General features: G+C 40.9%; 1 protein-coding gene and 1 non-coding gene across 3 annotated transcripts in view; one reads left to right on the plus strand and one right to left on the minus strand.

The window, feature by feature from the left end:
- GNA14 (G protein subunit alpha 14) overlaps positions 1 to 19,014 on the plus strand; it is a 191,708-nt gene that overhangs the window by 110,577 nt on the left and 62,117 nt on the right. The window lies entirely within an intron of this gene.
- LOC122917916 lies at positions 10,278 to 10,415 on the minus strand. The gene has a single exon (XR_006386529.1). It is a non-coding gene; the product is annotated as a small nucleolar RNA SNORA8 (small nucleolar RNA).

Raw genomic sequence — 19,014 nt, forward strand, 5'->3', positions numbered from 1 at the left:
TGATTGCTGGGTCATAGGGTAGCTCCCTTTTCAACTTTTTGAGGAACCTCCATACTGTTTTCCAAGTGGCTGCACCAGTTTGCATTCCCACCAACAGTGTAGGAGGGTTCCCCATTCTCCACATCCTTACCAGCATCTGTCATTTCCTGACTTGTTAATTTTAGCCATTCTGACTGGTATGAGGTGGTATCTCTAGGAATAGTTCATTTAAAATAATTGATACTGGGGCGCCTGGATGGCTCAGTGGATTAAGCCACTGCCTTCGGCTCAGGTCATGATCTCCGTGTCCTGGGATCGAGCCCCGCATCGGGCTCTCTGCTCAGCGGGGAGCCTGCTTCCCCTTCTCTCTCTGCCTAACTCTCTGCCTACTCGTGATCTCTCTCTGTCAAATAAATAAATAAAATCTTTAAAAAAATAAAATAAAATAATTGATACCATGATACAACAAGACCTTATGATAAATAGGAAAATTCTGTCTCAGATGAGTCTCTTGTGGGTCTACTAAAAAGAATTTAGCTGCTAAAATATCAGCATTGCATGGGCTTTAGTGTGGACCCCAATGACAACTTTCTCATGAACTTGTAGCAACTGTATTCATCTGTATTTTATATATGGTCTACAAAGAGTTTTAAAGTAGTCAATCTAAGTTTTTTATTCGGTGACTGAATTACATAGGGACATTGCATGCACCTAATCTTTGACTTACCTTTCTATTATGTCTGCAACCTCATGTCTTTACCACTATTTCCTTATACTTTTGAAGAAATGAAGGAATGTATCTTGCTTCAACCTTCAAAAATGTTATGCTGAAAAATGTGTGTATATGGGGTTGGGTTGGAGAATTAACCTTTAGTATATCTGGTGCCAAGCAATGTGAGAGGTGCATACTGAACCATTGGGAGATTCTAGAAGTGACTGTAGTGGGTCCGTGGTATGTTGGTTTTGATACATGTCTTGTATCTGGTTGAAAGTGTGCAATTCTGGGGCACATGGGTGAACTCATTTGATTGAGTAGCCCACTCCTGGTTTCCGCTCAGGTCATAATCTCAGGATCTTGAGAAGTATCCCTGTGTTGGGCTCAGCATTCAGCAGAGAATCTGCTTGAGATTCGCTCTCTCCTTTTTCCTCTCCCTCTGCCCCTCCCGCTGCTTCTGTACTCCCTGTCTCTGAGATAAATAAATCTTTTGTAAAAATTGTATAATTCTTTTTTAATCACTTACACAGTTGACCCTTGAACACTATGGGTTTGAATTGCATAGGTCCACTCACTTGCAGACTATTTCAGTAAATACAGTAATATAAAGATTTACATTCTTTAATGGTTGTGGAGGCTAGCAGCCTGAAGTCAAGGTTGACGGATTCCACTTGGAGGCTCTGAGGGAGCCTCTGTTTTGTGCTTCTCTCCTAGCTTCTGGTGATGCTAGATATCCTTGGAGCCCATTGGCTTGTAAACATGTCACCCCAGTCCCTGCCTGTCCTCACGCAGAGTTATCTCCTTTGTGATTCTGTTCTTATGGCATTCTCCTCTTTGTGTCCAAATTTCCCTCTTTTTATAAGGACACCTGTCATTGGATTAGAGCCCACCCTCATCCAAAGATGACCTCATCAGAACTTGATTATACCTATAAAGACACTATTTCCAAATACAATTACTTTCTGAGGTATGGGCGTGGGATGAATTTTAGGGGGACATTATTCAACCCAGGGCAGTCTGCCCTCTGCCCCCGCCCCATGCATGTTAATTCCACATGCAAAATTTATTTGTCCCATTCCAGCATGAACTCTAAGTCTCAAATCTAATTGAAATCTCAACTCAAAATTTTCCAAATCTCATCATTTAAATCATGCAAATCAGGTGAGATTCTGGCTATGGTCTGTGCTGGGGTCAAATTCCTCTCCTGTCTCCTCCTCATTTGCTGTATCTGGCTCCCTTCTCAATGCTTTCTTTCTTTCTATTCCAAGTACCAACATTGATGCTTCATAAACTTCTTCTTAGCCCTCATAAAAATGCCTGGGATGAACCATAGGCTTACGGAGAGGCACAAGATTGAGTAGGAAGAACACTGCTTGTGTTCCCAAAAATCTGGGCTCTGTTCATGGTTCCCCTGTGGGCCTTGGGCAAGACTCAGCAATCTTTTTCTGTCAAGGACCAGAGAATAAATGTTTCTGGCTTTCAGGGCCATAGACTCTCTTTTCTGCTCTGTCGTAGTGCAAAATCACCCGTAGGAGAGGTGTCAACAAACGAGTGGGCTCACTTGGAAACTATTTGCAAAATGTAAATGCTATTCCTAACTCGTGAGCCGTACAGAAACAGGCGACCAGTGGATTTTATCCACAGGCTGTGGTGGCCCACCCGAGTCCTTGGGGAAGCCATACAGCCTCCCTGGTCTTCTGTTTCCCCAAAGGTTAAATGCAGACAACACTTTTTCTGTCTCCTTCCTAGGCCAACATGGGCAAAAGGAAGTGCAGGACGCATGAAATGACACTCCAGAAATACAAGGTTATTATTGGGCCAAGTTCAAAACCCAAAAATGGACTTACTGTTTCTTCTATTACTTGTTTAGGTCTTTGTCACGCATTCCTTCCGTATTGTTTGCCAAATAATTTTTTGGGGGGCTAGTACCGATTCCAAAGGTGAAACTGTAACAAGGTACCCTGCTTAGATCATAAGATAATAAAATGATTAGTGTTCATGTATTAACTAATGAGTGTAGGAAGCTTGATACACATGTTCTTTACCGAGTATTGCATGACTTGAAACCAATGATTAGTTAGGAGGGTGAAAAATAGAACCTTAAGTAATTTTATAGTCAATCTTTTCCTTGCTTATTACTATTTAATTCCACTATCTTGTATTTTTCAGAGGTGAGAACACTTTCTTGGAAGTATGTAGAAGAGAACTAAGTGATTAGGGTATATTTTATTATTAAGTAGGTTCTGTGCCCAGTGTGGGGCTTGACCTTAGGACCCTGAGTTGAAGGCTCTATGAGGCCCTGAGTTGAAGGCTCTATGAACTGGGCCACCAGGTGCCCCTAGAGGGTCTTATTTTACACGGTAGTGATTTTATTGCTCAGCTAGGTTGTTAAAAATCTCTGCCTATGATTTGGTAGGCTTCTTTTTTTTTTTTTTTTTTGGAAGATTTTCTTTATTTATTTGACAGACCACAAGTAGGCAGAGAGGCAGGCAGAGAGAGAGGAGGAAGCAGGCTCCCTGCTGGGCAGAGCGTCTGATGTGGGGCTCAATCCCAGGACCCTGGGATCATAAACTGGGCCAAAGGCAGAGGCTTTAACCCACTGAGTCACCCAGGCGCCCCTTGATAGGCTTCTTATGAAGGAAATGTATCAGAAATTTAGTTCAGCATTTGGTTTTTAACCAATATGTTTTGTTTGTTTTTTCTAATTAAGATAGATAGCCTGAAAGATTACTTTCTTATACCTTTCCTGTTTTTTTTTTTTTTTTAAGGGATGATTCATATGTGTTTGCTCACTGTGTTGATAAGGCTTAATTTTCATGAATATCTCTCAAGAGTGTTGTCTGAGCACATAGTAGAATTTATGACTTCTTGAATAAATATTACAAAGGCAATTGCTCAGTGGCAGGGCTTCTAAATGGAGTCAGCTTATAACTCATGTTTACTAGTGATGATTTCACTGAAGCCTGAAGAGCTTCATATTTTTTGTTGTTTGTAGCCTGTCCAACTTGGGAAATTCTCATTCTAGGCCTGTCCTGCAGTAAAGAAAATACTTTTTATCCTTCTCAAGGTTCCACAGAATCTGTGTGGATGATGGCGAGTGTGCATTTCCCAAGGGCAAAGGACAGCGCTGCCGGTCTTCTCAAAAGCCTTTTTGTTCTATGGTCAGTGATCCCTGGAAAAATGAGAAAGGTCTCCAGGCTCTTGGGCTGCTGACTGCAGCTCTTCCCCTGCCCTCCTGCTCAGGAGACCTATTCACCCCACTGGGCTATTACAGACCGCTCATTGCAAGGGCTCCGCGCAAAAAGATCTTTAAAAAGGAGAGTTAATCATTAAGCAGTAAGATGATTTTGCCTGCCTTTCTGAGCCAAGTACCTCATTTCTGATTCAGCGTTTCTGAACGTGTGAAGTCTGAAATTCCCTGCAAAAAGCATCTGAGTCTTCCACTGGTTGCTTTTGCTGAATTCCAAGGCACCTTTGAGAGGATGGGCTTGGGCCTTCCTGCCAGAAACAGCTCTCAAGAGCCCGAATTGCAGAGTTGGGGGTGTGGAGGGGGGTGTTTACTTGATGCATGGGACCTTTGCTAGTTCTGTTTGAAGTCGTGCGGGCCCTGCATTTGGGTAACAGGATGCCTTTGTCACCAGTTCCTTGCTGTGTCTTGAGTTTTGGTGCCCACATCTCCCTCTCCTGACTGCTAGGTGTATCAGGCCCCAGGATGCTGCAGACCTTCATTCTCAGTCTTGGCTGCACATTGGAATCACCTGGGAAGCTTTGCTGCTGCCCCCCTCCCCACCGCCCCCCCCCCGCCCATGTACCACCTGCAGAAAGTCCATGCTAAGTATTCTTGGAATGTAGCCTGAACTTTTAGAACTTTTAGAAGCCTCTGCAGTGCTTCTCATTAAGTGGCTACGGTTGAGAAGCACTGATAGAAATACCTTAACATTATTTGGAAGTGTTCAGTCTGGGTTCTGCTTTCCTATCAACCTTTCGGTAATGGGGAAGGGGACTTCTGGGAATCTTTGCATAGAATGACCTCATTCATCTCCACCCAAGGGTAAGCTGAAGGGCGGGCACTTGGGGATGTTAGCTTTGTTCAGCTGAATCGGCTGCCTTGATGACTTTTGTGAGGATAGCATCTCCAAAGCGACCTATATGATTCAGGGCAGACCCTCTGTTTCCTTTGAATTTTACAGGGGCCTCGCACAGCCAGCCTCAGACCAGGAGCTTCCAGGGATTGGGTGGGGGTCGGGAGAGAAGAAGGAGCCCCATCTTCATCCCATCTCCATCCAGGAGGTTGTGGCAATGGTGCTTTCTCCTCCTCCTCTTCCTACTGTTGTTTACACAGAAATGATCATTTCTTTGTTGGTCAGTAAAGAATCAGGGATGCAAGTCAGGTTGATCGTCTGCTCAAGGTATAGAGGCTGTTTGTAGTCAACATACCTTACATGTCCTACGTGGAGATCCTACACCAGGAAATGAAGTCGTTAAATATTTTTACTCATCGTTAATAGATACTTTTATTTGTTGAGATGGTAATTCACCAGGTATACGACTTAAACATCAAATAGCCATCACATTAAAGCAATGAAGTCTAGTATTTTCGGGTCAGGATCAAGGATATTACTCTTTTTTTTTTTTTTAAAACACCAAAAGGAGGCTTGATAATGTTTCATATCAGTGTGTGTGTGTGGAACAAGTCCCCTTAACCTCATTTTCAGAAAACAAGGGCCTGAATTCCAGATGGGTCTATTAAGACCCCTGTGAGGAAATCAGGCCCAGTTAAGTGAAAATGGTCAACTTCTGCCACTTTTTTTATAGAAGAGTTTCTCAGAGCTTGAAGTATTTTAAGACCCTCTTATTTTCTAATTTTTAAAACATCTGTTTAAATACATTTTTCAGTCCCACTTCCTCATCCAGTCTGAAAAGTCAGCTTCTGCATGAGCTTCTGGGAACAGGGAGACTAATATTCAGACTTTGGCTGGAACCCAGGGTTGCTGGTTCTCTGGCAAATGTTAAATTCATTCTCTTTCTTTCTGTGTCCCATTGGATATTAAAAATCGCATGGTACATTTTTCTCCTTAGTAAGAACTTGGAGTTCTTGCTAGTGTCATAATAACAACAAGAAGAAATTCTCCACCAAAATCTTGGGCTGGAGTTTTTCCATTTATGCCAGTAATTCTCTGATTAATCAGTGTTGACTTTACTGTGAAAATTGCTGTAATCAGAGCTTGAAATATAAGAGTTTGAAAACAGGAAAGAATAAGATGGAGAAAGAACCGGGTTTCTCCTTGATCACCATCACAGGTAAAACTAACCCCACTATCCATTCAGCCTGGATTGGAAGTTGAGGAAGGTTTGGGGCCAATGAGGAATATTGAGATTGGTTTGACCATTGAAATACTCATTTCTTCCCCTACCTCAAGGGAGAGTATGAACTTTGCACATCCAAAGAAATATTTTTTTGTTTTATTTTGTTTTTAAATATTTTATTTATTTATTTGGCAGAGGTCACAAGTAGGCAGAGGCAGGCAGAGAAAGAGGAGGAAGCAGGCTCCCCATGGAGCACAGAGCCTGATGTGGGGCTCGATCCCAGGACCCTGGGATCATGACCTGAGCCAAAGGCAGAGGCTTTAACCCACTGAGCCACCAAGGCGCCCCCAAAGAAATGTTTTGTTTTGTTTTGTTTTTAAACTGGCCAGAAGGGGAAATCTCATGAAGTTAAAAACAATCCACAGTCCAGAAACCAATGTGACCATCCATCTCTTTGAACCTCTATCCATCCACCCAACATATATGAAATATTTGCCTTGAGTCTTTTGAATTGCATCCAACTTTGTCGTTATCCTAAAATCTAAAGGCGAACATGTGATGTTCAAACTCTGTCCTGACTCAGACTCTTTAATAAAAGCTAGAATGATCCTCAGTGATGCTAAATCTTGTTAGATCTCAAGTCCTTCACAGTTGGCTGTTCTTGGCAGAGCTGTGTCCTCATTTTTGGACGGTAGAGAGGCGGCAGGTATGAAGAACCAGCACTCCTCTCAGACCTGCCCCCTCTGAACAACCCATCACCTCACTGAGAAGGGAGTGCCACAAACATGTGACAAAACATAAATTACCCCCTGGGTTTCTACGGGAGCCCTGCCAAGGGAGTCACATGTTCTTCCTGTATTTTGAATTTAGACATAGATGCTCTCACTAACTTGATAAACTCTGCACTATTATCCTAGCCAAAATATTCTAGAAAGCATCCTGTCTGTAGTAAAAGCTTTTATTGGGGGTGGGGAGAACTCAAATGGGATACAGTAATGACTCCATCGGAAACAAATTATTCATAGGTTGTGTGTGTACGTGCAGGCGCATAGATGTGTTTACAAATAAACCTACCTTTAGAGTAAAATTCATGTTTGTTAGAAGCAGGGACGGTGCACTTTTTTTTTTTTTCTTTCCCATTGACACTTCCTTTGGAAGCTCAGATATTTTCAGGGATCTTTGAGACATTGAACTTGATAAGTCATACACTTATCTTGATTTCTAACACCCAAAACTGTTGGGTTTAATTAAAAATGACCTCCAGTATTCTAAAGTAGCTTCTCGTCCTTCCTGTTACTTTGTATTTTGCCTCAATCAAATCTTGAAATATTTTGGCACTTTCGATTTGTAATTAGAGGTAAAGATACAGTTGTGTTTAACTTGGCCATTTACAGGATCCGGTTAGGAAATCACTTTTGTATGTTGAGTATATAATTTACTAAAGGTAGAAAGATGACTTTTTGGAAAATCTAGAAAAACCAACTTCTGATTTTCTTAATCACTTAGATAATTGAAGTGTAGTTGGTTGCAAAAAGGTGGAAGATGATGCGGATTGCATTTTGGATGCCTCTGAGTTCCCTCCCTCCCTTTTATACTGAGAGCAAGGGAGGCAGTTGAATGATGGCACCTGTGGGAGACCTTTGCGGTTGAGCAGTGACCATCCTGTCTCCCCAGGGCCCTGAACTCCTGCCCCCTCCCGTTGTATCTCTGCTTTGTGTTGACGTGGATTGTCTTCCTGTTGAGTTGCGTGAAGGCTAGGGGTTTATCATCTTCATGATCATCATGATTTTAATCCGTTGATGTGTAGAGCCCTAACAATGTAAATAATTACCCCCAACAGGAAAGTCTTTCTTTCCAAGGTCAAATTTGCTCCTGGTGTACTGGAATAAGATAATAGAAGACATGAAATTGAATGCCTGCCCCGCCTGTCATTTACATCCTTAATAGCCTTGGGCAGATCACCAAAGCTCTCAGTGTTTTTATTTCTTTTCTCAGCTGAGGGTAATTTGGGCTCCTGGTGATAATAGAAAATATAAGTCTATGGGCAACCACGCTTCAAAAGCAAAAAATCATGTTCTACAATGTTTTGAACATGTTACTTCTTTCATCAAAATTTAAAAAGTTATTACTTTATTAACTTCCTAGTTAATAAGACTCTACATCAAAGTACAATTATTTTTATTGAATTATAGCTAACATTACAGTGTTATGTTAGTTTCAGATTTATAGTATAATGTCTCAGTGATTCTGTACCTTGCTCAGTGCTCCTCGAGGTGAGGGTCCTCTTAATTCCTTTTTTATGTATTTCACACACACCCCCACCTACCTCCCTCTGGCAGTCACCACGCTCTGTGTTTGAGTCTGTTTTCCTGTCTCTTTTTCTTTGTTCCTTAAATTCCACGTAAGAGAAAAATCATAAGGTATTTGTCTTTTGCTGAAAGACTTATTTCATTTAGGATTATGCTCTGTAGGTCCATCCATGTTGTTTCAAATGGTAAGATCTCATGCTTTTTAATATTCTGTGGCGTGTGTGTGTGTGTGTGTGTACAGGTACCACATCTTATTTGTACATTTACTTATCGATGGACACTGGAATTGATTCCATATCTTGGCTATTGTAAATGATGCTGCAGTAAACCTAGGGATGCATGTATCTTTTCCAGTTAGTGTTTTGTTTTCTTTGGGCAAATAGCCAGTAGTGGAAATAATGGATCATATGGTAATTCTAATTTTAATTTTTTGAGGAACCTCCATACTGTTTCCCTCAGTGGTTGTACCAGTTTGCATTCCTCCCAGCAATGCATGAGGGTTCTTTTCTCTCCACATCCTCAGCAACACTTTGTTTATTATTTGACCTGTCGTTCTGACAGATGTGAGTAATATCTCATTGTTGTTTTGATTTGCCTTTCCCTGATGATTAGTGATGTTGAGCATCTTTTCCTGTGTCTTTTGAAATGTCTATACAGGCCCTCTGCCCATTTTTATTAGAATTATTTTGGGGTTCTTTGTTGTTGAGCTGTATAACCTCTTTATATTTGGATATTAACCCCTTGTCGGATACTTCATTTGGGGATCTCTTCTCCCATTTGGTAGGTTGCCTTTTTGCGGATATTTCCTTTGCTGTGTAAAAGCTTTTCATTTTGATACAGCTCCGGTAGCTTATTTTCTGTATTTATTCACTCACTCATTCATTCATTCATTCCTGTAGTTCAGTTTTGCATTTGTTTGCCTTGCCAGAGGAGACATACCTATAAAAACATTGTGATGGTTGATGTCAAAGAGATTACTGCCTATATATTTGCTAGAATTTTTATGGTTTCAGATCTCACATTTAGGTCTTTAAATCCATTTTGAGCTTATTTTTGTGTATGGTATTAGAAAGTGGTCCAATTTCTGTTTTGTTGTATGTGTGTGGTTTGTTTGTTTTTTTTCACATTAGGGGTTCAGTTTTCCCAGCACCATGGGTCGAAAAGACCATCTTTTCCCCATTTTGCATTTTTTGATCCTTTGTCATAGATAAACTGACCACATAAGCATGAGTTTATTTTTGGAGTCTCTAGTCTGTTCACTTGATGTGTGTGTTTCCTTGGGTGTTGGTACCGTACTGCTTTAATTACTATGCCTTTATAGTGTATCTTGAAATCTAGGACTGTGACTCTTCCGGCTTTGTTCTTTTTCAAGATTACTTTGGCTGTTTGGGGTCCTTTGTGGTTCCATACAAACTGTAGGGTTATTTATTCTAGTTCTGTGGAAAATGTTGTCGGTATTTTGATAAGGATTACATTAAATCTGTAGATTGCTTTGGTTAGTTTGGATATTTCAACAGAATTGGTTCTTCCAATCCATGATGATGGGGTGCCTTTCTGTTTGCTTATTATTATTATTATTATTATTATTTTTTATTTAAAGCCAATAAATTTTTATTTAAGCAGTTTTTACATGTGATTCCTTTCACTGCTCATCACCATAGTTCCTCCAAAGTTAGAATCATAATCTTCAGAACAGCCCTTTTAAAAAGAACTTGATCAGTCCACAGTTGTCACTGTCACTCCAGAGTTCTTTCAGCTGCGTTTCTTGCATCTCCACTTGAATACGGACATACTTTAAGAACTCCCCACCTGTAATCTTTGGGATCCAATGTCTTTACTTCAGGGCCCTGTTTAGGGTCTGAGTGTGGATCTGCCTGGTTCTCAATTTCAAACACCCTAGAAAAGGAGAAGCATTACTTCCTCTTGAAAATTATCTCATGCTGAGCAGTATGAAAAACCATTAAGAATACTGTTTCAATAAAAATACCAGGTTTAACATGCACGAAGCCAAGAAAACCAACGATGCCAGATACTGAGTTTCTATTGCACTGTCCTTTGAACACCCAGCAGGAATGAGCTGCTGAGGGCAGATACCATGCAGTGCGATTGTTTGCTTATTATTTTTAATTTCTTTCATCAGTGTTTTATAGTGTTCAGAGTACAGGTCTTTCGCCTTCTTGGTTACGTTTATTATTAGGTTTTTTTTTCCAGTGCAGTTGTACATGGGATTGTTTTTGTAACTTCTCTTTCTGCTACTTCGTTATTAGTGTTTAGAAATGCAACCAATTTCTGTATATTAATTTTGCATCTTGAAATTATACTGAATTAATTTATCAGTGCTGGTAGCTTTTTTGGTGGAGTCTGTAGGGTTTTCTATATATAGAATCATGTCATCTGCAAATACTTCTTTCTTACTAGTTTGGGTGTATTTTATTTCTTGTCTGATAGCTGTAGCTAGGACTTCTAGTACTGTGTTGAATCAAAGTGGTAAGAGTAGACATTTTTTTCCCATTCCTAATTTTGTGGGTAAAGCTCTCAGTTTTTTACCATTGAGTATGATTCTGGCTGTAGGTTTTTCATATATGGCCTTTCTTATGTTGAGGTATGGTCCTTTAGACCCTACTTTATTGACAGTTTTTATCAGGAATGGTTGTTGTACTTTGTCACATGCTTATTCGTCTATTGAGATGATCATATGGTTTTTATCATTTTTCCTGTTAATGTGATGTATCATGTCGATAGATTTGTGAATTTTGAATCATCCTTGCATCTCTGGAGTAAATCTTACTTGATCATGGTGGTCATTTTTAAATTATTATTGTTTTTAAAATTTATTTTAGAGAAAGAGTATATAAGATCCGGGGAGGGGCAGAGGGAAAGAATCTCAAGCAGGCTCCCCACTGAGAGCAGAACCTGACACAGGGTCCAGTCTCAAGACACAAGGTCATGTCCTGAGCCCAAGTCAATAGCCAGATGCTCAATGACTGAGTCACACAGGCGCCCTGTAGAGATGATTTTTAAAAAATGGATCTTTGGATTTGTTTTGCTAGTGTTTTGTTGAGGATTTTTATATCTGCGTTTCATCAGAGACACTGATCTGTAATTTTCTTTTGTTGTAGTGTCTTTATCGGTATTAGCACCAGGGTAATATTAGCCTCATAGAATGAATTTGGAAGCTTTCCTTCCTCTTCTGTTTTTTGGAATAGTTGGAGAATAGGTATTAACTTTTCTTTAAATGTTTAATAGAATTTACCTGTAGTCCTGGTCCTGGACTTCTGTACTTTGGGAGTTTTTAAATATCTGATTTAATTTTATTGCTAGTAGTAGCTCTGTTTAAATTTTCTGGTTTTTTCCTGATTTCATTTAGAAGGTGAGCTGTTTTTAGAAATCTATCCATTTCTTCTAGACTGTCCAATTTGTGGCCATATAATAAACATTTCATAATATTCTCATATAATCTTTTGTATTTCTGTGGCATCCGTTGTTATTTCTCTTCCATTTCTGTTTCTATTTACATCCTCACTGAAGTACCATATTTACATATCAACATAGGCTGTTTTATTTCATATAATCCAGGAGTTTTTTTCAGGTATGATTAAAAACAAACAAACAAACAAAAAAAACCAGAAAGTTAGTCTGTGAGGCTAGGGTGGTCACCCTCTCTTTAAGAGATGGCCCCGAACAGTCAGTTTGATTCTCTATGCTTGGTGCGAAATAAAGCTTTGCTTGACCTTTGCTTTGTATCAGTCTCGCTCCTTTGATCATGGACCTATTATTGGGGGACCTTTCAATATGATCTCCCTGATATGAGGAAGTTGAGAGGCAACGTGGGGGCTTGAGGGGGTAGGAAAGGAATAAATGAAACAAGATGGGATCAGGAGGGAGACAAACCACAAGAGACTCTTAATCTCACAAAACAAACTGAGGGTTGCTCAGGGGAGGGGGTTAGGGAGAGCGTGGTGGGGTTATGGACATTGGGGAGGGTATGTGCCATGGTGAGTGCTGTGAAGTGTAAACCTGGCAATTCACAGACCTATACCCCTGGGGCTAATAATACATTATATGTTAATAAAAATTTAAAAATTAAAAAAAAAAAGAAACCAACCCAATAATGCAGCACTCACCATAGCACATATGCTCCCCCATGTCCATAACCCAACCACCCTCTCCCTACCCACCTCCCCTGAGCAACTCTCAGTTTGTTTTGTGAGATTAAGAGTCTCTTATGGTTTGTCTCCCTCCCTATCCCATCTTGTTTCATTTATTCTTTTCCTACCCCCCAAACCTCCTATGTTGCCTCTCAACCTCCTCATATCAAGAAGATCATATGATAATTGTCTTTTTCTGATGGACTTACTTCGCTAAGCGTAATACCCTCTAGTCCATCCACCAGGCCAGAATTGTTTATTATTATTGTCATTTTTTCTTTACCAGCATGGTGGTTCTTGGCAGCAGCCACATCTCTGCTGCTCTGGTGCTTGCTCATTCCGCCCCAACCACTGGGATCTCCTCTCTCTTGGCCTGGTGTTGACAACACTCCTTCTGTCCTGGACTTGACATATACTCTTCTCTTTGCCCTTCACTTCTCTCCTTGCCTACCCAGGGATGTTTTTGTCTTCCTCCAGAATGGAAGCTCCATGAGGACCCAGGATTGTGTCTGTTATATGCACCTTGTGCGTTGCAAGGATGCTAGACAGTTTGCCAAAACCCTTTCTGCTGATTTCCATAGCAAAGGGATCTGATTTTTTTAGAAGCCCATGCTGGCATTCTTAGGGGCACATTTTATGGCCTCCTCTGTCCTCCCTAATGGACTGTGATCTCCTACGTATCCCATGCCTCTTTTTACTTATTTTCTCCATCTTTTGGAACATCCTGCCACCACTGCCTCTGCCGTCATAAATAGGTGACTTTATTTATTCAACGTGAATAAGCCATACAGTACTGTAGCAAACTTTGACAATTTCCCTCTTCCATGGCCCCTTGGGTTGGGCGCTCTTTCCAGTGTCCCCATAATACCTTACATTTATCGTGTTACATTATGATTCTTTAATTACGCATCACTTCTGCTTCAGAGTAGGAGCTCTTTCAGACTGAGAATCCTGTTCTCTTGCTCTCTGCATCCCTTTGGGCTCAATAATGAAGTGACATTAAAACCTTCTATGAAGATAGTACCATAAATTCAGCACGGTGTTAGAGCTTTGTCCAAGGGGTGAAATCCACAATTTCCCGAAGGATGACTGAATGCTTCTTTCCTATGATTCATTTTTGTTTCCTTGCCTTTGGGATTGTGATAATGGGCAAAAACTAGAACAGATATTCAGCATGGCCATATTTTTCTTCTTGTAAAGAGATATTTACTTTTGGAACTGTTGCTTCTGAGTGGCAGAATAACAAAGAAGTCTTGCACAGTCTTTGGACGCAGTAACCCAGTGTAAGAAGCTTGGGATTGACCATTGCAGCTCCTGAAATGTATTCAGTGAACTGCAGATGTACTCTCCTGTCCAAGTTAGATAGTGGCAAGGACTCTTCTTAAGGTGAATCACCAGGCAGATGTTTGGAATCACATAGGGCCAAAAAATGGGGCTGTGGGGAAGAATGGCTTGTTTATGAGATAGAAGAGAGACTCAGTAAATCATATCCTCTCCACCAACCCAGTTCTGAAGTAATTGAAAAATATGGCAATTAAGGCACATGATCACCAGAATAATCATGTGTTATTGCCAAAGCTGAGAGTAGAGAATGTAGCTCATTACAGAGTCATGTGAGTTTTTAATACTGAGACAAAATGTAACAGACTCCCCATAAGGTCATCAGTAGCTCTGGAAGACCCCATACTTCCTTCCCAAGGTCCCCCTAATCTCAGCACAGAAGAGAGGAAAGGGCAGAGGTCAAGAGTAGGACTGAACTCACATGCCTCCCCATTGTGCATAACCATGTGCTCTCACTACCAAAGGCTACTTCCTCTCCTACTGAGTGAGGTCCTGAGGGTAGGGACTCCTGGTGGGTGAAGTGAGTATGAATCTGCACCAGGCTTTACTGAGAATATCTCATGCTGTCCTAACCAGTTCTTCAGTGTGGCTATCATTTGCCCACTTCAGGGATATGGAAACTGAGGTTTATGTGGGTTCAGTAGTCTCTCCAAGGTTGTACAGGTATTACATGTCAGACCTTGAAATGGAATCAAGGTGGCCTGACTTCACAGGTAGAGCTGTTACCGTGGTGCTTCCTGCTTTTCTACAGGTGAGAAAAGACCACGTCCAGCAAGAGGTTGTTTAGAAGTTTGATTATGCAAGTGGTAAATGATATGAATAAAGGGTTCTCTGTCTCAGAATCTCTATTCTTGGCCACCTTCATTAATTATTTTTTTTCTTCCTAGCTGTGATTCAGCTAGCTCACACTGGCGATATTACCCCTCTCAATATTTACACAGAGGGGTCGTGCAATTAAGAAAAGGAAATATCAGGATTAAAGCATCCATTGGATGAACTTTGAGGATTGAAGAGCAGTCTCTTCAGTAGATTTGAAACAGCTGCATGGAGAACATTTAAATGTATTTTTTAGTTTTCTTACTAACTTAGAGCTGTAAATAAGCCAGAGATGACTTCAAATTTATTTTGCAAATGGAAAGAATCAGAACATGACAGTGACTTTGAACCAGTGTTAGAGAGTCCAGAAAGATCAACGAAAACCTGAAGAGTATATTCTGTTAGTGGTGTGAATGGGACTCATTTTAGCTTTGGGGTTCGGCCTGGATTATATCTGGAGTGCAATTATAAGTGTTAACGAGTCCCATCCTCATCAATCCGTTCAGACTCTCAGACCTTCTCATGAGTTTGGTTTAATTCAGGTGGCAAGGCAAATACATTTTGTACCTCTAAGATCTCTGTGTGTTTGAGAAATGGTCCCTGATTCCCGGCGCCTTTGAATGAGCCAGTGGTTGAGACCCATATGAATGGCATGTCTTCTGTTTTGTGCCCATCTTAAGACCACTTTGATGTTCCTGGGATTTAAAAGTGTAAGGTCTGTTTTGGAGAGCAAAGCAAGAATTGAAGTTGCTGTGCCTTCATGGCTAGTTAACCTGATAACCTGGGTACGTTCCTGGCCCTTTCTGAACTTGCTTCCTTGTTTGTAAAATGAGGGAGCTAGGCTAGATTACCTTGAACTTTTGAACTCTAGAAGAAGGGAGGACTAGTCTTGGGACTGGGAAATAATGAAATGACATTCTGGGATTTCATCAGATTATAATCAACCTGGGGACAAGGTTCTTTTAACCTTCATTCTCTGCTTTAAAAATTCCCTCCTTCATTCTGCCTTAAAAAATAATTTTTTTGAGATGAGAAAATGTCTTGTGCCCTGTGACTCAGGGGCCTGAGATGCAGTGTTACTGGGCAGCCCTACCCTTTGGCACCTCTTACTACGGCTAGTTTTGAGAGCATCTCCCCTTCCTCTAAGAGCTTCATCACTTATCAGATAATCTTAGAATCCTAGGATCTCCAGACAACATGCCTCCTTACTCCTCTTCCCTTCTCTCTGTGGACACTTTCCAACCTAACTCCCTGCACATCTGTTCTGGGAGCTGCCTTCTAATTATATCCTAGGATCCTGATATAGAAGGGACCAAAGGGAACTTTCCATCTCTGTCTCCCTGGATGTCCCAGGGGCATCTTAGGTTGTGGATGGAGGTTTGCTCCTTGGTGAGATGCCCAGAGGCCCCTGACTGGGAACCGAACCTAACTGTACAATAGTACCTATCTGAGGGCATTTTGCTTTGGCATAAGGGCAATGGGATGTTTCCACCATGTTCAGGCTGATCTGTTTAAATGTGATTAAAGATTTTTGGTTAACATTAAAAGGAGGTGCTCATTCCATCTAAAGTTCCATGAAGAAAAGCCCTAAAATGTCACTTCCATAAAAATGTATTCAAAGGGAGATTCATCCTAAATTCTACTTAAGAAGTATGATTCTAGAGTCATAGAATTTCAGAGCTCAAAGGGACCCACAAGTGGTTTCTTGGTCAACCCAGATACTTTCAAGTTTCAGAGAACCAAAGCCTAAAGAAATTAGATAATGTGCCCAAGGCAAATTAGAAGGACTGAAAAGAATCTCAGTAGGGTTCTGTTTCATGACAATCTAGCCTGGCACAAAACATGAGTCTTAGAGTGAGCTTCCAAGGCAGCTGGGAATTTTCCATAGAGAAAGTCTTCTTTTTCCCTTTTTTAAAAATTATGCTAGACCTCAAAAAGTTAAACACAGAATAATCCTCTGATCCAGTAATTCTGCTTCTGGGTATGTGTCCAAAAGAATTAGAGGCAAGGACTCAAACAGATACTTGTACATCTGTGTTCATAGCATTATTCATAATAGCCCAAAGGTGGAAATAACCCTCCTATTTGTCAACAGATGAATGTATAAACAAAATATGGTATGTATGTTTGATAAAATACCTTGCAGCCTTAGACAGGAATGATAAGTTCTACTACATGGATAAACCTTGAAGACCTTATGCTGAGTCAAAGAAGGTCAAAGACTGTGTGATTCCCCTTCTATGAAGTCCCTCGAGTAGTCAAATCCATGGAGACAGAAAATAGAATAGTGATTGGCAGGTGCTGGGGGAGTGTCAATAGGCAATAGGCAATACTGTTCAGTAGGTACAGAGTTTCAGTTTGCAAAACGAAGTTCCAAAGATGGGAGGTGGTGATTCTTGTCCAATAATGTTAATAGACTTAATACCACTAAGCTGTATATTGAAAAATGGTTAAGGTAGTAAATTGTTTATATATTTTACCACCAAAAAAAAAAACCCTTTTTAAGAGGTTTTTATTTCAATAAAGTGTCATAATTATTCTTTTTTGGTGTCAGACAGAGGCCACTGGTAGCCCCTTCATGCTGGTCCTGCATCCCTCATTATTCTTGGAGTATTTATTATTATTATTATTGGTAGTAGTTTTGTTTTGTTGCCCCTTGGCACAAGTAGTTTTAGGTCTGCGTTGGCTGTGTCTGTCCCAGTCATGGACTCAGCCCTTTCTCCAAGGAGACTGGTTCCATTTATAGGGAAATGCAGTCATAAACCAAGATCTGGAAGCTGGGTGAGCTCATTGCTGTTTGGTTTGCATGTGCAAACCACTTCGGTGGACAGAGCTGGAACATACATATGCACATGTGCACACACACACACACACACACAATTATGCACACATGCATTCATACACAGACTTACAGATATATACAGACATGTTAATCATTAATGTCCAATTTACATGCAACACCACATTTCTGCCCACTTGACTGCAATCCATATTCATCGCTCTCTGCCGGTAATGATAACTCCTGTTCCCCCAAATACCAACACGTTTACTCATTTGCTCCATCCTTCAGTAAAAAACACAGTTTTTGATTGACTACACCAACACCATGAATCATGTTAAAAACTAAAGGAATAAAATGCACATCGACTGATTCTTAGCAGTGGTGTGCACATTTTCTAAATCTGTTTTCCTTTTTTCTTAATGGGTGATAAGGGTTGGAATCGAGATAGGGATGGCGCTGGTCGTGATGAGGGTGGAAAATAGGGGAAAAGAGGTGGGGTAAGTAGGAAAGTGAGGAGGAGAAAGGCGAGGGGCAGGTTAGAGGGAGACGGGGAAAGAGAGAGGGCTTTTTCAACTTTTAACACACACATGACCAAGTACACTAAATAAGGGTGAAGGTGGGTAACAGATAGGCATTGGGAAGAGAGGAGCCAAAAGAAGCATTTAGAAAAAATGATTTTTTGACTGTTGGAACAAACGCTTTGTTTGTTTACTTAAGCAAAAAAATATACGGTGAAAAAAGAGGGAAAGACAGCTGTTTTTTATGAATTGCTGATAAGATTTTATCCTGTTGGGGGGTTCGGGGGCTGGACTCGGCTTTGATGGTGACATTTCTCAGACGTGGCATTTGATCCAGGGTACATGCTCCACATGGTTGTTCCTAAAATGAGGAATTGATTTATTTTTAAAAGGTTCCCCTGCCTTTGGAAGAGAACCAAATATCTCTTTCAAGTTGGGGAAATAACTTCCTTTGGAGACCTAACCTCTTTCTCACCCCAGCGCACCACTTGGCCTTTTGTGTAGGAGTTGGACAAGTGTCTTGAAACAAGAGGTTCTTTTCCTTCACTAACTCTCAAACAAGCTGTTTCCCTCCCCCCCCTCCCCCCACTATGAAGTCTTTCTGATTTTTTCAAAGAGCTGGTGGGGTAGAAGTGAAGATACTTAGGAGCAAGTGTCTGAAGGCCTCGTTCTTAGTTACAGCCCAAGACTTACTGGCTGGATGACTTGAGGGACTTCAAGATCTGGGCTCCAACTCTTCAGCTGTGAGGTGGGGATAAAACCTGCTTTGTTTTTCCTTTCCTTTAGACTTTGTGCCCTATACCCTTCCAAAAACATTTTTTTTTTTCAGGTGAACTTAAAAGAAATGACACAATTGTAACCAATCTCTGTCAGGATAGAGGGACAGCCGTCTCCAGTAGAGAACACAGTCAGTTGGATTGAATGTGGGTTTGTTTCTCATTTGAAAAAACGAAGGAGGGGGACATCATGATGAAGGAGAGTCTTCAGGGGATGGGTGAAGGAAATTGTAAAGACACCAGAAGCCCAAACTACCAGTAGCTCCTGCAGATGTGAACGTAAAATTTGGTCTTCATTGTGGTACCCACTAGCCCTCTGGGGC

This window comes from Neovison vison, chromosome 9, assembly GCF_020171115.1.
Source record: "Neovison vison isolate M4711 chromosome 9, ASM_NN_V1, whole genome shotgun sequence".
Classification (NCBI taxonomy): domain Eukaryota; kingdom Metazoa; phylum Chordata; class Mammalia; order Carnivora; family Mustelidae; genus Neogale; species Neogale vison.